This window comes from Hyperolius riggenbachi, chromosome 6 (genome assembly GCF_040937935.1).
Source record: "Hyperolius riggenbachi isolate aHypRig1 chromosome 6, aHypRig1.pri, whole genome shotgun sequence".
NCBI classification, from domain to species: domain Eukaryota; kingdom Metazoa; phylum Chordata; class Amphibia; order Anura; family Hyperoliidae; genus Hyperolius; species Hyperolius riggenbachi.
The window spans coordinates 293,548,166-293,567,492 of NC_090651.1; the positions used below are offsets into that span (position 1 = coordinate 293,548,166).

General features: G+C 45.2%; 1 protein-coding gene and 1 long non-coding RNA gene across 2 annotated transcripts in view; one reads left to right on the plus strand and one right to left on the minus strand.

The window, feature by feature from the left end:
• The window catches only part of LOC137521608 (uncharacterized), a 34,929-nt gene extending 17,118 nt beyond the window's left edge, over positions 1-17,811 (minus strand). The window contains exons 1-2 of the long non-coding RNA XR_011022167.1: positions 17,755-17,811; positions 15,499-15,670 (exon numbers count right to left, since the gene is read on the minus strand). This is a non-coding gene — a long non-coding RNA (uncharacterized lncRNA). The remainder of the gene's footprint in view (positions 1-15,498; positions 15,671-17,754) is intronic.
• The window catches only part of LOC137521606 (carbonic anhydrase-related protein 10-like), a 549,933-nt gene that overhangs the window by 126,287 nt on the left and 404,319 nt on the right, over positions 1-19,327 (plus strand). The window lies entirely within an intron of this gene.

The following is a 19,327-nucleotide window of genomic DNA, read 5'->3' on the forward strand; positions in this document are numbered from 1 at the left end:
GTGATGGGGGGAGGGTGGGATTGGGTGTGGCGGGAAGTGGGGTCTCAGGCAATCAAACAATCACGGGGCAATCGAAGTCGATCACAGGACAATCAAATACAATTACAGCACAATCGACTCCAATCACAGCACAAGCAAATCTGATGCACTCGGAAGGTGGTGGGGGGGGAGGGTGGGGTTGGGTGTGGTGGGAAGTGGGGTCTCAGGCAATCAAACAATCACGGGGCAATCGAAGCCGATCACGGGACAATCAAATACAATTACAGCACAATCGAATCCAATCACAGCACAATCAAATCTGATGCACTCGGAAGGTGATAGGGGAGGGTGGGATTGGGTGTGGCGGAAAGTGGGGTCTCAGGCAATCAAACAATCACGGGGCAATCGAAGTCGATCACGGGACAATCAAATACAATTACAGCACAATCGACTCCAATCACAGCACAAGCAAATCTGATGCACTCGGAAGGTGGGGGGGGGGGTTGGGTGTGGTAGCGGGGAGGGGGGGTTGGGTGTGGTGGGAAGTGGGGTCTCAGGCAATCAAACAATCACGGGGCAATTGAAGCCGATCACGGGACAATCAAATACAATCGCAGCCCAATCGAATACAAGCGCAGCACAATCGAATACAAGTGCAGCACAGTCAAATACAATGCACTTGGATGGTGATTAGGGGGGGGTCTGAGGGCGATTTGAGGGGGTGGGGGTTGATCAGGAGCCTGCACGGGGCAGACTGAGTCCTGATCTGATGAGAGGCAGACACAGGGGGTTACTGATCAAAGATCAGTTAGTGATTGCTGGGGAGGACAGATGTAAACAAAGAGCAGGGGATGTAATCAGAAGGGGGGTATGAGGGCAATCGAGGGCCTGGGCAGGTGATCGGTTACCCCCGCGGGGAAGTTAGGGTCTGCTCTGATGGGTGGGGGTGCTGAGGGGTGATGGACAGGTGATAGACAGGTGATCAGAGGTGGATCAGAGGGGGATCAGGGGATAAGGTAGCTGTATACAGATGTATACAGTATACAGGGGGTAGTCTGGGATGGGGTGTGGGGGTGATCTAAAGGTGGGGGGGGGGATCAGGGGTGACTAGGAGGCAGTTAGGGACCTAAACTAAAGGGCAGCGTCGCTAGTTAGTGGCAGGTGGGGGGGTGGGGGTTTTATAGGGGTGCTAGGGTGCTGGGCAGGGGTCTGCTGGGGTGATCAGGGGGGGTATGAGGCCTGGGGTGGGAGATCAGGGGGGCTGTAGGCAAAAAAAAGCAATGTGCAGTGTCACTTACAAAGTGCTTCCTCCTCGCTGGTGGTCTCTGGAACAATGAGACCACGAGGCGAGGAGGAAGCACGTATAAGGCACTTTGTTTACCTATCAAAGTGCCTTATACTCTCTGATTGGGCTATTGTGCGGATTCCTCCGCTCGCCGGCTCTGCTAAGTGGCCAGCGAGCGGAGACAAAATGCCCGAGTAACGATCCCGGGCGGAGGATCGCGTCACGGATGACGCGATCGCTCCGCCCATGCCCTTAGAAGGACCGCCGCCTCTGTGGGTGAGCCGGTCCTTCAGGGCTCCACTTCCCGGCCGCCCCTGTGCGTTAGGCGGTCGGGAAGTGGTTAATGCTTATCACAAGGGGTCTTAGGGTTAGGCACCACTAGGGGGGTCTTAGGGTTAGGCACCACTAGGGGGGTCTTAGGTTTAGGCACCACCAGGGGGGTCTTAGGTTTAGGCACCACCAGGGGGTCTTAGGGTTAGGCACCACCAGGGGGGTTTTAGGGTTAGGCACCACCAGGGGGGTTTTAGGGGTAGGCACCACCAGGGGGTGTTTTAGGGTTAGGCACCACCAGGGGAGTTTTAGAGTTAGGCACCTCCAGGGGGGTGGTTAGGTTTAGGCACCACCAGGGGGGTCTAGGGGTTAGGGGTAGGTACAGGGAGGGTTCTGTGTGAGAGTAGGGCTAGGTATAGCTTTAGTAACATTCTTATTAATGTTTTATAAAACATTATTATAAATTTCACTTTTTAAACAGGGAAGATTAACGTTTTTACAATTGCCAATTTCATACACATTATTTAATGATTTAGAACTTTATAAAACATTAATTTTAAACGAAATATAGCCCACATTTTTGTAAACGTTATTCATGCTTATCGTTTAAAACCCTGCGCCCTTTTTTCCCGGCACCCTTTTTTAACGTACGCTGAATAATAATACTTATGCACAAAAGCAAATATGATAACCATATGGCATATAAAAAGTAGAAAAACATGTTTTTATTCAATAGTATGTCAGGGTTTTATACCGCTTTAACCCCCAAGTCAGCTAGCTAATTGTACAAGCTGTTAGTCGGTATTTCTCCTGTCTGGCTCTCTGGAAAACTGCTGACGGGGTCTGGTACGCCTGGCTCTAGCCGGGACCATAGCCTCGTCATCACTTTCGGTCAAGGGACCACTGCTTTCTACAGGTTCAAATTCGGACCCGGAAGATTCGACGGATGATTCTTCCCAAAAGAACTCATCCGACTGGTCCATGTACCTGTATACCTCGTCATCGGAAAGCCCCCTTCTTGCCATTGTGGATTACTAAATTTATGGGGTTTTCCTCCGAGACTACCCAGAAAAAAAGAGCACCTACATAGCAAAAAGGGAGTATTTGAGAGGTATTGGGGTTGGTGGGAAGTGGGGTCTCAGAGGCAATCAAACAATCACGGGACAATCAAATACAATTACAGCACAATCGACTCCAATCACAGCACAAGCAAATCTGATGCACTCGGAAGGTGTTGGGGGGGGGGGGGGGGGGGTTGGGTGTGGTGGGAAGTGGGGTCTCAGGCAATCAAACAATCACGGGGCAATCGAAGCCGATCACAGGACAATCAAATACAATTACAGCACAATCGAATCCAATCACAGCACAATCAAATCTGATGCACTCGGAAGGTGATGGGGGGAGGGTGGGATTGGGTGTGGCGGGAAGTGGGGTCTCAGGCAATCAAACAATCATGGGGCAATCGAAGTCGATCACAGGACAATCAAATACAATTACAGCACAATCGACTCCAATCACAGCACAAGCAAATCTGATGCACTCGGAAGGTGGTGGGGGGGGAGGGTGGGGTTGGGTGTGGTGGGAAGTGGGGTCTCAGGCAATCAAACAATCACGGGGCAATCGAAGCCGATCACGGGACAATCAAATACAATTACAGCACAATCGAATCCAATCACAGCACAATCAAATCTGATGCACTCGGAAGGTGATGGGGGAGGGTGGGATTGGGTGTGGCGGAAAGTGGGGTCTCAGGCAATCAAACAATCACGGGGCAATCGAAGTCGATCACGGGACAATCAAATACAATTACAGCACAATCGACTCCAATCACAGCACAAGCAAATCTGATGCACTCGGAAGGTGGGGGGGGGGGGTTGGGTGTGGTAGCGGGGAGGGGGGGTTGGGTGTGGTGGGAAGTGGGGTCTCAGGCAATCAAACAATCACGGGGCAATCGAAGCCGATCACGGGACAATCAAATACAATCGCAGCCCAATCGAATACAAGCGCAGCACAATCGAATACAAGTGCAGCACAGTCAAATACAATGCACTTGGATGGTGATTAGGGGGGGGTCTGAGGGCGATTTGAGGGGGTGGGGGGTTGATCAGGTGCCTGCACGGGGCAGACTGAGTCCTGATCTGATGAGAGGCAGACACAGGGGGTTACTGATCAAAGATCAGTTAGTGATTGCTGGGGAGGACAGATGTAAACAAAGAGCAGGGGATGTAATCAGAAGGGGGGTATGAGGGCAATCGAGGGCCTGGGCAGGTGATCGGTTACCCCCGCGGGGAAGTTAGGGTCTGCTCTGATGGGTGGGGGTGCTGAGGGGTGATGGACAGGTGATAGACAGGTGATCAGAGGTGGATCAGAGGGGGATCAGGGGATAAGGTAGCTGTATACAGATGTATACAGTATACAGGGGGTAGTCTGGGATGGGGTGTGGGGGTGATCTAAAGGTGGGGGGGGGGATCAGGGGTGACTAGGAGGCAGTTAGGGACCTAAACTAAAGGGCAGCGTCGCTAGTTAGTGGCAGGTGGGGGGGGTGGGGGTTTTATAGGGGTGCTAGGGTGCTGGGCAGGGGTCTGCTGGGGTGATCAGGGGGGGTATGAGGCCTGGGGTGGGAGATCAGGGGGGCTGTAGGCAAAAAAAAGCAATGTGCAGTGTCACTTACAAAGTGCTTCCTCCTCGCTGGTGGTCTCTGGAACAATGAGACCACGAGGCGAGGAGGAAGCACGTATAAGGCACTTTGTTTACCTAACAAAGTGCCTTATACTCTCTGATTGGGCTATTGTGCGGATTCCTCCGCTCGCCGGCTCTGCTAAGTGGCCAGCGAGCGGAGACAAAATGCCCGAGTAACGATCCCGGGCGGAGGATCGCGTCACGGATGACGCGATCGCTCCGCCCATGCCCTTAGAAGGACCGCCGCCTCTGTGGGTGAGCCGGTCCTTCAGGGCTCCACTTCCCGGCCGCCCCTGTGCGTTAGGCGGTCGGGAAGTGGTTAATGCTTATCACAAGGGGTCTTAGGGTTAGGCACCACTAGGGGGGTCTTAGGGTTAGGCACCACTAGGGGGGTCTTAGGTTTAGGCACCACCAGGGGGGTCTTAGGTTTAGGCACCACCAGGGGGTCTTAGGGTTAGGCACCACCAGGGGGGTTTTAGGGTTAGGCACCACCAGGGGGGTTTTAGGGGTAGGCACCACCAGGGGGTGTTTTAGGGTTAGGCACCACCAGGGGAGTTTTAGAGTTAGGCACCTCCAGGGGGGTGGTTAGGTTTAGGCACCACCAGGGGGGTCTAGGGGTTAGGGGTAGGTACAGGGAGGGTTCTGTGTGAGAGTAGGGCTAGGTATAGCTTTAGTAACATTCTTATTAATGTTTTATAAAACATTATTATAAATTTCACTTTTTAAACAGGGAAGATTAACGTTTTTACAATTGCCAATTTCATACACATTATTTAATGATTTAGAACTTTATAAAACATTAATTTTAAACGAAATATAGCCCACATTTTTGTAAACGTTATTCATGCTTATCGTTTAAAACCCTGCGCCCTTTTTTCCCGGCACCCTTTTTTAACGTACGCTGAATAATAATACTTATGCACAAAAGCAAATATGATAACCATATGGCATATAAAAAGTAGAAAAACATGTTTTTATTCAATAGTATGTCAGGGTTTTATACCGCTTTAACCCCCAAGTCAGCTAGCTAATTGTACAAGCTGTTAGTCGGTATTTCTCCTGTCTGGCTCTCTGGAAAACTGCTGACGTTGTTGAAACCCAAGAGAAGCTGTAGATGTGTCTGACCCGTCCGCTGCCCGGAGGATCAACTGCGTACAAATCACCATGGCAACAGGGACGTGAGCCCTCGGCTGTGAATGCGCGCTGTCCCAGTTTGAAACATATTGTATGGCTCTCACGGAACTAAATTTTAAAATATATGGCGTTTATGGATTAAGAGAGGAACTATATTTGATTACCTTTTTTCTTTTTGTGTGTGTGTTATGCTTTGAAGCAGCTGCCTGACACTTAGTACTGCTGTGCTGTGGCTGTGCCAGGAGTAATGAGAAGCAAGAAGGTATGGTCTGTTCAGATGGACAGCTGCCAACGTCCATGTAAAGATAAATTGTAAGTTAATAAGTAAAGTAAGATAATTCAACAGAAAATCTTTGTGAATTGAATCCCCCCCCCCCCCCCCCCCCCGGTCTCTTTGATGTATTTGTCAGAGGAACTGAACTGGCACTAGCCAAAAACGTCTTTGCAAAATGCCCTTCCTCTTAGCTGAATAAGTTTTTTTTCTAAATCAATTGTTTAGGGTGTTGTGAACTGGTCCAGGTGTTCTATGGATAGGCTTTGCACTTGCACCACATCTGGAGGATCTTTGGTCACTTTTTGATGCTTTGATTTGTTAGCTGGCTGCGATGATAGGGGTTGCTCATAGCTGAAGTCTTGATTGCAGTCTTATGAAAGCCTAAAGGTAGTACCATGTAGATTGATTTTTGTCTATGATCAAATATTCTTGTATTCTTAACACCATCAATAGTATGTTTCCATAGAATGTGAAGCAGCCGCATCGGCAGCTTGACTGTTTTGTACTTCCTTGAACTGTACAAACTAATAGCACTAATACACTTTATACAAAGACAGAAGGAAAAATTAGGCAAGGTAGCAATATTGGCTTCCCTTGCTCTCTACCTGGCCTCTAAGGATGTCAGGCCATAGGCAGCTGCCCTGCTTTAGTACTGTGTAATCCAGCTCTGGATTGATTGTACAATCCAATTTCTTCTGAAACTAAATTCAGCAATGTAAGGCATCAATGGTTACTCCTGCCAGATCATCAGCGTGGATTGTTTTGGACAGTGGACACAAATGTTGATGCTCTAAACATGCGTATAAACTTTGTTGGTTGCGTGTCAAAGGTTTTTTCTAGCCTTAATTGCCAATCTGGGTGTTGCCCATGTAGGCTCGTCCTCAGGGGCATACCTATGCTGGACCGCCCCCCGACCACCCATCCCACAAAGATCTGTTAGTTGGGATCTAGGGGGCCTGGTCTAGTGCATCACTATGCAAAGCAGTAAGAGCAGCAGAAGCGTTATTATACATTACCTGCTCCCATTGGTGCATGGGTCTCCTCCACTCACTTCCTGGTTAGTTTTCAAGTGCCTGCATTGTGTTCAGCTAGCCAATCACCATGCAGCTTCAGTTCCTGCATGCTGTGCAGACTGTTCTGCATAATAATGTACAGAATAGACAAATGTATGTGCGCTGCGTGTTACAACCAGAAATAAAGGATATTATGTCCAAAGTAATTCAGTTCTCCAATGCCAGTGTCAGACAATGAAAGGAGGAAAGGTAGCATCCAGGGCAGCTCTCTCAGCGGTGGGATTTGACAAGTGTCTGTATCAGAAAAAGGAGAGAGAAGAGAGCGCCTCTATGGTGCAATACCTTTAATTCAGTTTGCAAATTGCAAAAGAAATGGACGTACAAGATCGCATACATTTGCAAGCATATATCGCATGCTCAATGTTCCTAACTTGACAAAGACACACTGGCGTGTCGAAATGCATTGTCATTATAACCCGGCACATGGAGCTTGCCTGGACTCCAGACCTACTATGGACCCTTGTTGATGCCCCCCACTGGCCATGGAATGGAACATTGAGCATGTGAGATATGCTTGCAAATTTATGCGGTTGTACGTGCATTTCTTTTGCAATTTGCAAACTGAATTAAAGGTATTGCACCACAGAGACGCTTTCTTCTCTCTCCTTTTTATGATATAGTAATGTACAGGACTGCCTCCCAGGGCCTCTTCCCTAGCTCCATGTTCCCCCAGCCCCTTGCAGTAACGGTGGGGGCGATGATTAAGCGACTGCTTGTCATGCCTCCATGGTGTATGGTTTTGGCAAATATCAAATGTATCCTTCTCACTTAGATGATTAGTATTTTTTCAGTAGGTTTACATATGCAGATAGAGAGGGTGCACATTTCTGCATGGACACAGTCACTGTATTTCTAGTAAGTCAATTCAAGTATGTTCAGGAAAATGTATCTGCTGAGAGTGGTAAAAAGTATAAAGTGTGAAATGTAGATAAGTTACATACTGCTTTCAAAGCATGCCATAAATTACTGGGATCCCCACTGTCCGTGTATGGGAGCCGTATCTTTCATGCCAATTACCACACTCTTATTTACTGCTACTAAGAAGAAGAAATAAGGGACTTTAAAATAAAACGATACTTTGGGAAGTGTCAAGCTGAGATGACAGGATGAAGGCAGGTATAATTCAAAGCAGTAGTTAGCAGTGATCACAGATAGCACCTAATAACGCCTGCTTTGTACATTACACATAATTACAGCATTGAAGCGTAAATTAAGTGGATTGGTCATTACTAAACTAGCCTAGCCAGTGGTCCCCCAAGAGTAGAATGAAACTACTATTTTAGATTAATTTATCAATCGGGATACCTGCTCTTTGCGGGTGGATTTACATGTAAACCGCGAATGCGGCAGATATAAATGAGATGAGATAGCATCAAGGGTCGATGTAGGTAATAACAACCTTTAATATAGAATTTCAGTTCCCTTTCCTATTGTGGATTAGAAGGAAAAAAAAAAAAAAAGGAACTAGACCAAGTTGGATAAGAGGTTTTTCACTCACATCTATTACTGGTTCCATGAGGGAAATTTAATAAGAAAGATTGGATTCTACAGTCATCCACAGGAGAGTATAGTTTCCCCAGGGCTAAAGGTGAGCTACTGAACACTGCTGTATCAATGTGCTCAGAATCTCAACATTCCACACTAAGACCCAATCTCATTTCTCCCCAAGTGAAGGAGAAAAAATTAATCTACGCTGTGAAGGTGATACTCTTCTTTCAAGGTTCCGCTGGGTTATTATTAACGTACAGTAGAATAATAAAATGCTGTCATTATAAGCGTGAGATCCCTTATTGTATAGGCTGCCTCATTTAATGCACTAGCTGTCTGTCCTGTGCAGTAATGTGGCTGTTAATGAAAGGGAATGTATGCAGGTATAGCAAACACAGACGCACGGGTGTCTTGTGGGAGGTTAGACATAAAAGCCTGAGACTTGCTCATTTAAAGTTAAAATGTCACCTTAAAGCTTAAGACTCTAAGCGCACATTTTACTTGTGTCTGCTTTGTGTTGCTTTCTGTATTATGGAGCACATTATTCTTCCTCTCCTTTCCTGGGATCATTACTGAATACAGAGTGCAGGGCTGGCATTATCAGTGCTGTTCCGGTCAGCTGGAAGGCCACTCAATTAGGCAGAGCCTTTCTTTTTTTTCAAGCACATGAGCTACAGTGATGTACAAAAATGCCTATATTATTTTCGCATTAATTTTTGCGAAAATAATGTTAAATTCGACTTCTGAGCGAAAAGGCCATCAAAAATCATTTTGCAATAAGTAAGTGATTCTTCACATTTTTTGGTGAATTTGCATGCTAAAAAATAAATGCTTTCACTCTTTGGGCACATTTTCACCCATTTTCGCAGTTGAAATAACAATTTTACATTTTTATTTTTTTCTTACAAATTTTCACAAATTTGTTTCCTTTGACCATTTTGCAAAAATACAATGTATTTTCGTGAATATTTTCTCGAAATGGAAAATAGCATTTTTGAGGCGAAAATGACTTTAGTGAAAATTCGCAATCAACACTGATGAGCAATGTACTGAGTTTTGTGCACTGTATGCCTGTACTTTCTGCAATACATATATATTGGTTGGTTGCTGTAGTTCCTTTTTCTATTGAGATGACCGATTTATTGAACAGGTCAGATCTCTGGTTGCTGTCCAAATGCTTCCACTCTCTACGTGAAGTACATGGGAGGAGTTTGAAGGGAGCAAATAGGTAAAAATTGTTACCTATTAAAGCACAGAGATGACCCTTTGGCCCTTCCCAACTCACCCCCCCCCCCCCCCCAACTATTTGTGGCCAGCACAGTAGCACCAGCTCAGCAGAGTTTTATCAACTTGTCCCAGCTCAGTGTGTAAAAACAAAAAGCCATGAACCCTTCTCACAACCATGAACTGGGAAGGCTTGGGAGTGGGGGAAGGGCAACTGCCAATGCAAGGGAAGGTTGAGAAAGAGAACTGAGAAGTCTTGAAAGTGAGCGCAGCAGATGAAAGGATTCAGAGCAGCCAAGTACTGTAGGTAATTATGCTGTGTGTGTGTGGGCGGGGTGGGGAGGGGAGGGGTATGGGGAGGAGGGCACATAAATGGTGCAGTATGATGTGGTAGCATTATAATAGGCGCACTACAAGGGCAGCTCTATAATGGAGGCACTATAATGGGGACAAGAGTACTACCATGGGGAGCTCTATAGTGGAAACACTGTGATGCTTAGACCATAAAGGGAGGTGACAATAGTTGATTCTAACATAACACTCGCTACAAAAAATTGGGAAGAGGGGAATGGGGAGAGGGTGGGGGGGGGGGGGGGTTGGATCCTGCTAACATGCCAGTGTGTTTTTAGGGAAACTCACAAATATGAGAAGAACAATTAAACTCTCTGAATATACTGCTTTGACCCTCAAAGCAGGATAGCTAGAGCCGAAAGTCAGTGCTGGCAACTGATGTCCTGAATGTACATAAACATGTAAAACCATAGTCTACGGGATTAATAAATCTGGCTTGCTAGGACCATCAATTATATTCAGTGATAACAGCTTGTTCAAAAAGGTGGGTGGTTGTCCTCTTTACCAAACTGCACAATGCAAAATACATTAGTCATGTTGCTATTAGCATGTCATTTAAAAATAGCTATTGTCCCAAATAGCAAAGTGAAGATTAATGTGTAAAGAATTACCATGAGAATCCTACCCGCTCCCTCATTACAGCGGTCCTCAATTACACCATATCTGAGATTTTCCTAAGTAGGCATGAGAAAAAGTATCCAAGTGTAATCGGGGTATACCACATGCAGTTGATCATTTGGCTTATATCCTATTCCGTGTGTATTAGAATGACTATCTCTAGTTTTAGACCCAACTACAATTTGTGGCTTGTATTCTATAGCTGGTCACTGGGGTTTAACTCCCTTGGATTCTTAGATACAGTATATTACATGATTATTGACTGTCTTTACATAGCCAATCTTATGCTTTATTCAAAAGCAGCAACTTACAATTCATATCACCTTCATCATTGTTCAACTTTTGCTCCCAAGCAGTGGCGTTCCTACCATTGGGCGCAGGGGGGCGTGGCGCACCCGGTGCTTGACAGGGGGGTGTCCCCACTACCCCTGTGGTAGACAGAGCAGGAGGTAGAGCAGCGCTATAAGGAGGGGCAGCGGGGAGGGGGAAAATATCCCCCCTCCTCCCTCACCTGGGTCGCCTCCTTCAGCGCTCTCTACCTCCAAACAAACAGGCAGGGCGGGCGGGCAGGAGGAGAACAACTCACCTCACTTCTGCGTTCCAGCTGCTGGAACGCTGCGTCGCGGTTACGTGCCACTTCTTCATCTTCAATGCTGCCCACTGTGCTTCCTTATGAGCGGAAGCACAGTGACGTCATTGAAGGCGGAGATGTGGTACGTGACGGCGACGCAGCATTCCAGCGACTGAAATGCAGAAGTGAGGTGAGTTGTTCTCCTCCTGCCCGCTTGCCCTGCCTGTTTGCCACATTTTGGAGGTAGAGAGTGCTGAAGGAGGGGACCCAGGTGAGGGAGGGGGGATATTTCCCCCCTCCCCGCCACTGTCCCTACTTCTAGCGCTGCCCACCCCTCCTGGGCCACTATTCTGGGGACCACTATACTACCTACACTGGGGGCAGAAATACTGGGGGCCACTATACTGACTATACTGGGGGCCACTATATTAGCTATACTGGGGACCACTATACTACCTACACTGGGGGCAGCTATACTGACACTACCTAAACTGGGGGTCCCTGTCACTACCTAACCTGGGGAGCTCCTGTCTATCTAAATTGGGGGTCCCTGTCATACCTAAACTGGGGGTCCCTGTCACTACCTAAACTGGGGGGCACCTGTCACTACCCAAAATGGGGGTCCCTGACACTAACTAACCTGGGGGGCTCCTGTCACTACATACACAGGGGGGTCCCTGTCACTACATACACAGGGGAGTCCCTGTCACTACCTGAACTGGGGGGCATCTGTCACTACATACACTGGGGGTCACCAGTCACTAACTGAACTGGGGGGCTCCTGTAACTACCTAAACTGGGGAGCTTCTGTCACTACCTAAACTGGAGGGCTCCTGGCGCTACCTAAACTGGGGGGCTCGTGGCGCTACCTAAACTAGGGGCACCTCTCACTACCTAAACTATCCAGGCCAGCCAGCCCAACATCACCACCAGCCAGCCAGCCTAGAATCACTGGCAAAAAGGCCACAGCATCACTTCCAGTCAACCAGCCAAGCACAGCCCAGCATCACCGCCAGCCAACCCAGCCACAACATCACCGCCAGCCCTGCCACGCCACAGCATCACCGCCAGTCAGGCCACAGCATCACCGCCAGCCAGGCCACAGCATGACTGCCAGGCCTTTCAGCCCACACATCATCCCCAATCCAGCCAAAACCAGTATTGCCAGCCAGACACAGCAGCCAGTAGAGGAGAATTCAGAAGCCAGGTGAGAGGTGTCTACCATATTAAGGGGGCATTCTGCCCATTTATGTGAAATGTTGTCTATTTATGTGCCTCATGACTGCTGAATTTTTCTTGTTGGGGGCCCATGATTGCTGAATTTGTCTTGTTGGGGCCTTAATGATTTGTTGGGGGCCTCAAGATTGCTGAATTTGTCTTGTTGGTGGCCTCATGATTGCTGAATTTGTCTTGTTGGGGGTCTCATGATTTGTTGGGTGCCTCAAGATTGCTGAATTTGTGTTTTTGGGGGGCCTCATGATTGCTGAATTTGTCTTGTTGGGGGCCTTATGATTGCTGAATTTGTCTTGTTGGGGGCCTCATGATTGCTAACTGCGAGACTATGGGAAAAGCTGAATCATCATCATATGAGACAATAGCATTAAACCTACTTTTTTTTAGCTTTTTAAAACAGAAAATTAAAAGTGGGGGGGGGGGGGGGGTTCTAAAAAAAATACATTTTTTTCAGGAGTAGGATGGATGAGTTGTTTATCTTCACAGTTTATTTTCAACTTGGATTTTCCATAATGTTCATGTATGAGTTAAAATGTTTGTATTTAGTTTAAATTGCTGTTGGCACTTTGCAATAGATAAGTGACTTTTGGGATGCAGTTTGGGCACTCGGCCTCCAAAAGGTTCACCACCACTGTCCTAATCTAATGTCCCACCATTGCTAAGTTCATGTAAATTTGTCTCCACCTGTGACTACACCCATATTTTGGTCCATGACCACACCCATTTTTCGGCGCGGCTGCACAACGTAGCCCCATTTTTTGGCGCGCCCATTGTCGTCTTCCTGATTGGGGGGGGGGGGGTCTGTGGATAATCAGCACCGGGTGCCAAATACCCAAAGTACACCACTGCTCCCGAGGAAGTGAACTTTGTCCACAAAACACATTGAGTTTCACTTTTAGTTGCATCCAGCATTTCTAAAAACCAAGATAGTTATGGGTAATAGTTCATTACTTACTACATTTCTTTCTGCTAGGTCCCTAAAAACAGTTGAGCAATTATCTATCTATTGTGATATAGTTATGCTACCCCTATGAGAACCAACAGCGTGACCTCTTTATGTGAATATGTACAGGATCTTCTCAAAAAATGTGCATATTGTGATAAAGTTCATTATTTTCTGTAATGTACTGATAAACATTAGACTTTCATATATTTTAGATTTAAATACACACAACTGAAGTAGTTCAAGCCTTTTATTGTTTTAATATTGATGATTTTGGCATACAGATCATGAAAACCCAAATTTCCTATCTCAAAAAATTAGCATATTTCATCCGACTGATAAAAGAAAAGTGTTTTTAAAACAAAAAAAATCAACCTTCAAATAATTATGTTCAGTTATGCACACAATACTTGGTCGGGAATCCTTTTGCAGAAATGACTGCTTCAATGTGGCGTGGCATGGAGGCAATCAGCCTGTGGCACTGCTCAGGTGTTATGGAGGCCCAGGATGCTTCGATAGCGGCCTTAAGCTCATCCAGAGTGTTGGGTCTTGCGTCTCTCAATTTTCTCTTCACAATATCCCACAGATTCTCTATGGGGTTCAGGTTAGGAGAGTTGGCAGGCCAATTGAGCACAGTAATACCATAATCAGTAAACCATTTACCAGTAGTTTTGGCACTGTGAGCAGGTGCCAGGTCGTGCTGAAAAATCAAATCTTCATCTCCATAAAGCTTTTCAGCAGATGGAAGCATGAAGTGCTCCAAAATCTCCTGATGGCTAGCTGCATTGACCCTGCCCTTGATAAAACACAGCGGACCAACACCAGCAGCAGACATGGCACCCCAGACCATCACTGACTGTGGGTACTTGACACTGGACTTCAGGTATTTTGGCATTTGCCTCTCCCCAGTATTCCTCCAGACTCTGGCACCTTGATTTCCGAATGACATGTAAAAGTTGCTTTCATCCGAAAAAAGTACTTTGGACCACTGAGCAACAGTCCAGTGCTGCTTCTCTGTAGCCCAGGTCAGGCGCTTCTGCCGCTGTTTCTGGTTCAAAAGTGGGTTCATGCTTCCATCTGCTGAAAAGCTTTATGGAGATGAAGATTTGATTTTTCAGCACGACCTGGCACCTGCTCACAGTGCCAAAACCACTGGTAAATGGTTTACTGACCAGGGTATTACTGTGCTCAATTGGCCTGCCAACTCTCCTGACCTGAACCCCATAGAGAATCTGTGGGATATTGTGAAGAGAAAGATGAGAGATGCAAGACCCAACACTCTGGATGAGCTTAAGGCCACTATCGAAGCATCCTGGGCCTCCATAACACCTGAGCAGTGCCACAGGCTGATTGCCTCCATGCCACGCCGCATTGAAGCAGTCATTTCTGCAAAAGGATTCCCGACCAAGTATTGAGTGCATAACTGAACATAATTATTTGAAGGTTGACTTTTTTTGTTTTAAAAACACTTTTCTTTTATTGGTCGGATGAAATATGCTAATTTTTTGAGGTAGGAAATTTGGGTTTTCATGAGCTATATGCCAAAATCATCAATATTAAAACAATAAAGGCTTGAACTACTTCAGTTGTGTGTATTTGAATCTAAAATATATGAAAGTCTAATGTTTATCAGTACATTACAGAAAATAATGAACTTTATCACAATATGCAAATTTTTTGAGAAGATCCTGTATATACTCTACATTGGTACAGTGTTCATCATTAGTGATGTATTTTGGAAGGTATGTTTCAGTTTGATTTTACAATGAATGATGGGTAAAGTTAATTGTCTCTTTCCTATTTTTTTACATTGTGCTATTATGTATTTTTTACTTATACATACTGTCTAATTGTCAAAGACTCAATTCTTGGTACTACCTCTTCCTAAAAAGACTTGCTATTGGCTTCCCCCCTGTTTTCATGATATGTAATGCTGATACTGAGGGTATCTTACAGAATTACCAGTTCATTCCTGCTCCTCATTCGTTTAGTCAACTCCAACTCTTCTTTACTATATGAACTTTTGCATGCCAGATTTTCTGTCAATCATTGATTTTTGCAGCTGTTGCATAGGTTTGTTCATAGCTTCACACATACTGTCTATCCATCTTAGCCTCTAACACCCTCTTCTTCTTTGTCCTCAGTTTTTCCTAGCATCAAGTATTTCTCCCAAGAATTTTTCTATGCATGACCTTATTTGTAGTCCAACTTTCACAGGCATATGTTACTACTGGAATGACCATAGCTTTAACTATCGTGATCTTTGTTGGTAACGTGACATCGCTATCCTTTAACATCTTCACCAAATTTGCCATAGCTTTGCTCCCAAGTAACAACGGTCTCTTAATCTCATGGCTTCAGTCACCAACTTATTACCTTGTTTCTGTTACAAAGTGGATTTTCTTTAGTTTCTAGTTTTCTTCCACCAGTGTCCCCTTTCACCAAAGTATGGCCCATCATGATAAGTTGAGATAGTCAATAACTAATCCAAAAATAAAGCAGTTTATGGGGAAAAACACATGCTGCACTGAGGGGGCATTTCGCTCATCTAGAAATGAATAAGAAAGCAAAATGTGAATGAAAAGGTAAAAATTAGCGAAACTCAACATTATAAGATAAAAAACGTATTGTCAAAATTTAGCAACAAAAAAGCTTTTCTCTGTACATGTGTTGGAGAAGTATCACATAGCATCAGTAGGAAAAGTCACATTACTACTTGATAAACGTTAGAAGGCCAGAGAGATATTACACTCAAATAAGAAATGTGTCCTGGTTTCACTGACCTTAGGCAAAGAAATAGTCCTCCAAAGTCAGAGGCTTTTGTCAATGCCATATTGTCAGATGATATACAGTGTATATGTTAAGTTTTTTCCCTTTACAGCTTAATTAAAGCACTAGCATGAGGCAAACTCTGGAACTACAGTATAAAACCCTGAAGCTAGATGGGGCCAATCACTTGTTTCAGTTGTTACTCTGAAGTTGTAACAAAATTGGAATCTAGAAGTAGGAAGGCCTCAGGCCTTGGAGCTAAAGCTCAGATGCCTCACCAGCTGAGCTACTTCAAGTTTTTCTTTCTTGTTTAAACCTCAGTATATGCCGTCATAGAGGTTATACAAAGAATTCCCTTTAATGGCAAAGAGCATTTTATTAATGTAATCTTTTTGAAGCTCTTCTATTCTTGATTGTATAGGTCATTATATAATCTCAGTGCACAGTCGTGTGGGACATCTGCCGTGGAAATAATTCTGTTTCATTATATTTGCCCATATTATGGTATTTTCTGTTGGGTGGCTTTTAAAAAAGGGTTTAACAAACTTACTGATTTAAAGTAAAAGCAAATGTATAAAATAATAGTAAAGACTGAGGCCCCTTTCACACTAGAGCATTTTCATTACGTATTCATTACGTTTTTTACCACAGGGTAACGCTAATGCAATTAAAGTCTATGGGACATGCCATACCTGTCACAGTGCAATGCGATGCACCGGAAGCATTGACTGGAAGGCTTCTAAGTCAATGGCAATGCAGATATTATGGAAATGTTTTGTGTTGTGGTGCGCATGCGCGGAAGCATATTTTTTCAATACACGTCCGTGCTATTCGTATTTTGGCCACAGGAAGTAAGCACTAGGGAGCCTCACTTATAGTTTGGCTTGCTGCCAGAAGTGAGATTACCCTGCATTGTCCTGGTATTCTCCAAAGCCTATTTTAAGCATTGCGGTGTGATGCGATCGTCTGATTGCACCGCAACCAAAACATACTTAGTAGGAAACCCGCTTGAGAATCAGATATTACCCTTCATTTCACAAATGTAATTCATATTTTTTTTCCATATGTCTCCCACCAAAATGTGGTCATAAGCCTTGTACACAGTCTACAAAATCATTGCCCGAGACCATTATTTTGGGGCTGTCTCAGCTATGAGTCTCACACTTGTAGCTAGATTATTAAACTTTGTTTAATAATCAGCTGTTAAAAGCACTAAACAACAAGCAGCATAAGAGCATTGTTGTCCTTTTATCTTCCCCATGTTGCAGGGAGCTGCTTGCTCATTCGCCGCCTGTCATCCCTGCTCTCCCTCAGTGGAGCAGTAATTATAATACATTGTGGACCATGAAGTGTGGACTGTGTTCACTAATTCCAGAAGTATAGAGACGGGCACCAGTACTGTAGAAATGTCAAAACTTTCATGGGATTCCTCAGTGAGACATACAGCAATAGACAGTAGAGGTGACAAAACACCATCCTGACAGCCATTTCACAGTTCTCTCCTCTTTGTCAGAGGCCAATGATAAGTAACTCATTAGCCTCTGTGGAAGTGGGGAGAGCCGTGATACAGCTGTCAGGCTGGTCTTTGTCACCTCTGGTGTCTATTGCTGTATGTTTCCCTGCGAATTCCCATTAATGTTTTCACATGTCTGCAGTACCAGTGCCTTTACAAAATGTAGTCTTAAAATGCTAGAAAAATACTTGCCTGAGATGAACATTTTAAGGCAATCAAGCTGGTAATCTAGCATATGTACAGCTTCATCACAATTTCATGTAGTAATTTGATGGAGAGGATAATGAAACAAAAAGAAGTAAACAGGCACCATTGTCCTCTTGTATCCTGCACTGCAGGATGTTACTCACCGATTCGCTGCCTGTCACTCCTCTTCGCCTCCTTAAAATAACACTCATTTGCCACCTGTAGATAAACTGCATGTCAATATAGCACTCTTTTCCAAAACTGTTGCCCTAAAGGGCATATATACGGTATGAACCTTTTGTTTTTTTTACAGAATCCGTAACATAGTCAGACTTGGAAATACTCTGTAGTATTCGACCAATTGGAGAATGTAAACCTTTATGGCAGAAATTGGAAAACCACAGAAGTTTTAATTTAAACCAATCACAAGACTTGGTAATATTTGAGTCTTGTGATTGGTTTAAAATTTCTAAAATTATTGCCGAAATCTGATTTCCACTGAAAAATGTTGCACTGTTTGATTGGTCTAATATCTCTGAGTTACAGTAATGCGATACTCCAATGGATCTACAATTTCCAAGTGAAGACATACAATTGCAGCGTAAAGATGGTAGGTGCTAGATGGGACATGCCTGGCAGCAGGGTCGGACTGGGACACTGGGGGCCCACCAAAGAGATTTCAACCTGGGGCCCACACATCCCATGATTGCAGTGAAAAAAGAGCGTGACCATGCACCAGAAGGTGGGCGTGGTCATGATGTATTATGGACAGGGACAAATGTACATGATCTTAGCATTGTAATTCAGAGACACTGCTGCCCAGCAAAACTTTGCATAGAGTCCCCTCCTTCAATATAAAGTAATGTCCTACTTTGCAGAGGTTGCGACCGCAGAGGTTGCAACCGCATCGGGCCCCTTGGGCCAAAGGGGCCCCGAAGGGCCCTCCCTCAACTACAGTATTGCCTTTCTATTGGTCCTGTGCTCATAATAATCACTTCTATAGATACTTTGAACAGTGGTAATCATTAACAAGCTATTTCCCATCCCTTTCTTGCACCTCTGACACTGTAGTTGCCATTGGCAGGTTGTGGTGCGTCGTATCAATTGTTATGTATAGAGTGCTTGGGGGGCCCCATTGTAAAGTTTGCATCAAGGCCTACAGCTCCTTAGCTACGCCACTGCTCTCAGCATGAGTGATTACAGCACTGAGAAGAGACTTTTTGTGGTGTAGGCAGCAATTGGAGCTCTGTCAGACAAGGAGGGGGGGGCCACCAGAGACCTGGAGGCAGGGCCCACCGAGGGAAAAAACTGTACTACTGTGGCCCAGTCCAACCCTGCCTGGCAGCTGTTTTGCGTATCAGCGGCACTTCTTTTTAACCTCAAACATAGGGTGTCAGCATAGCCTCACCTGGCCTTATTCCATCGGGCAGCATGGATTTGCTTTCTGGCTTCCTGGGTTCCGCCCCCTCATTCCCATGTAGTCAAGAAGAGGCATCCCTGTTAAAACTGTGTGTGTGTGTGTGTGTGTGTGTGTGTGTGGGGGGGGGGTTCTACAAAGAAGGATGTGATCCAGTGAATTCACTGGATTAAAAAGGGTTTATTCACCCCTTAATTACCTCTTGTTTTGTAGTAGCCCTGCTGACCCAATGTATTCTTATCAAGAAAAAGAAAAAAGTGAAACTGAGTTGAATAGAGTGAAGGTGGAGATTAGGGGTGAAGTAAAGTAAAAAAAAGGGG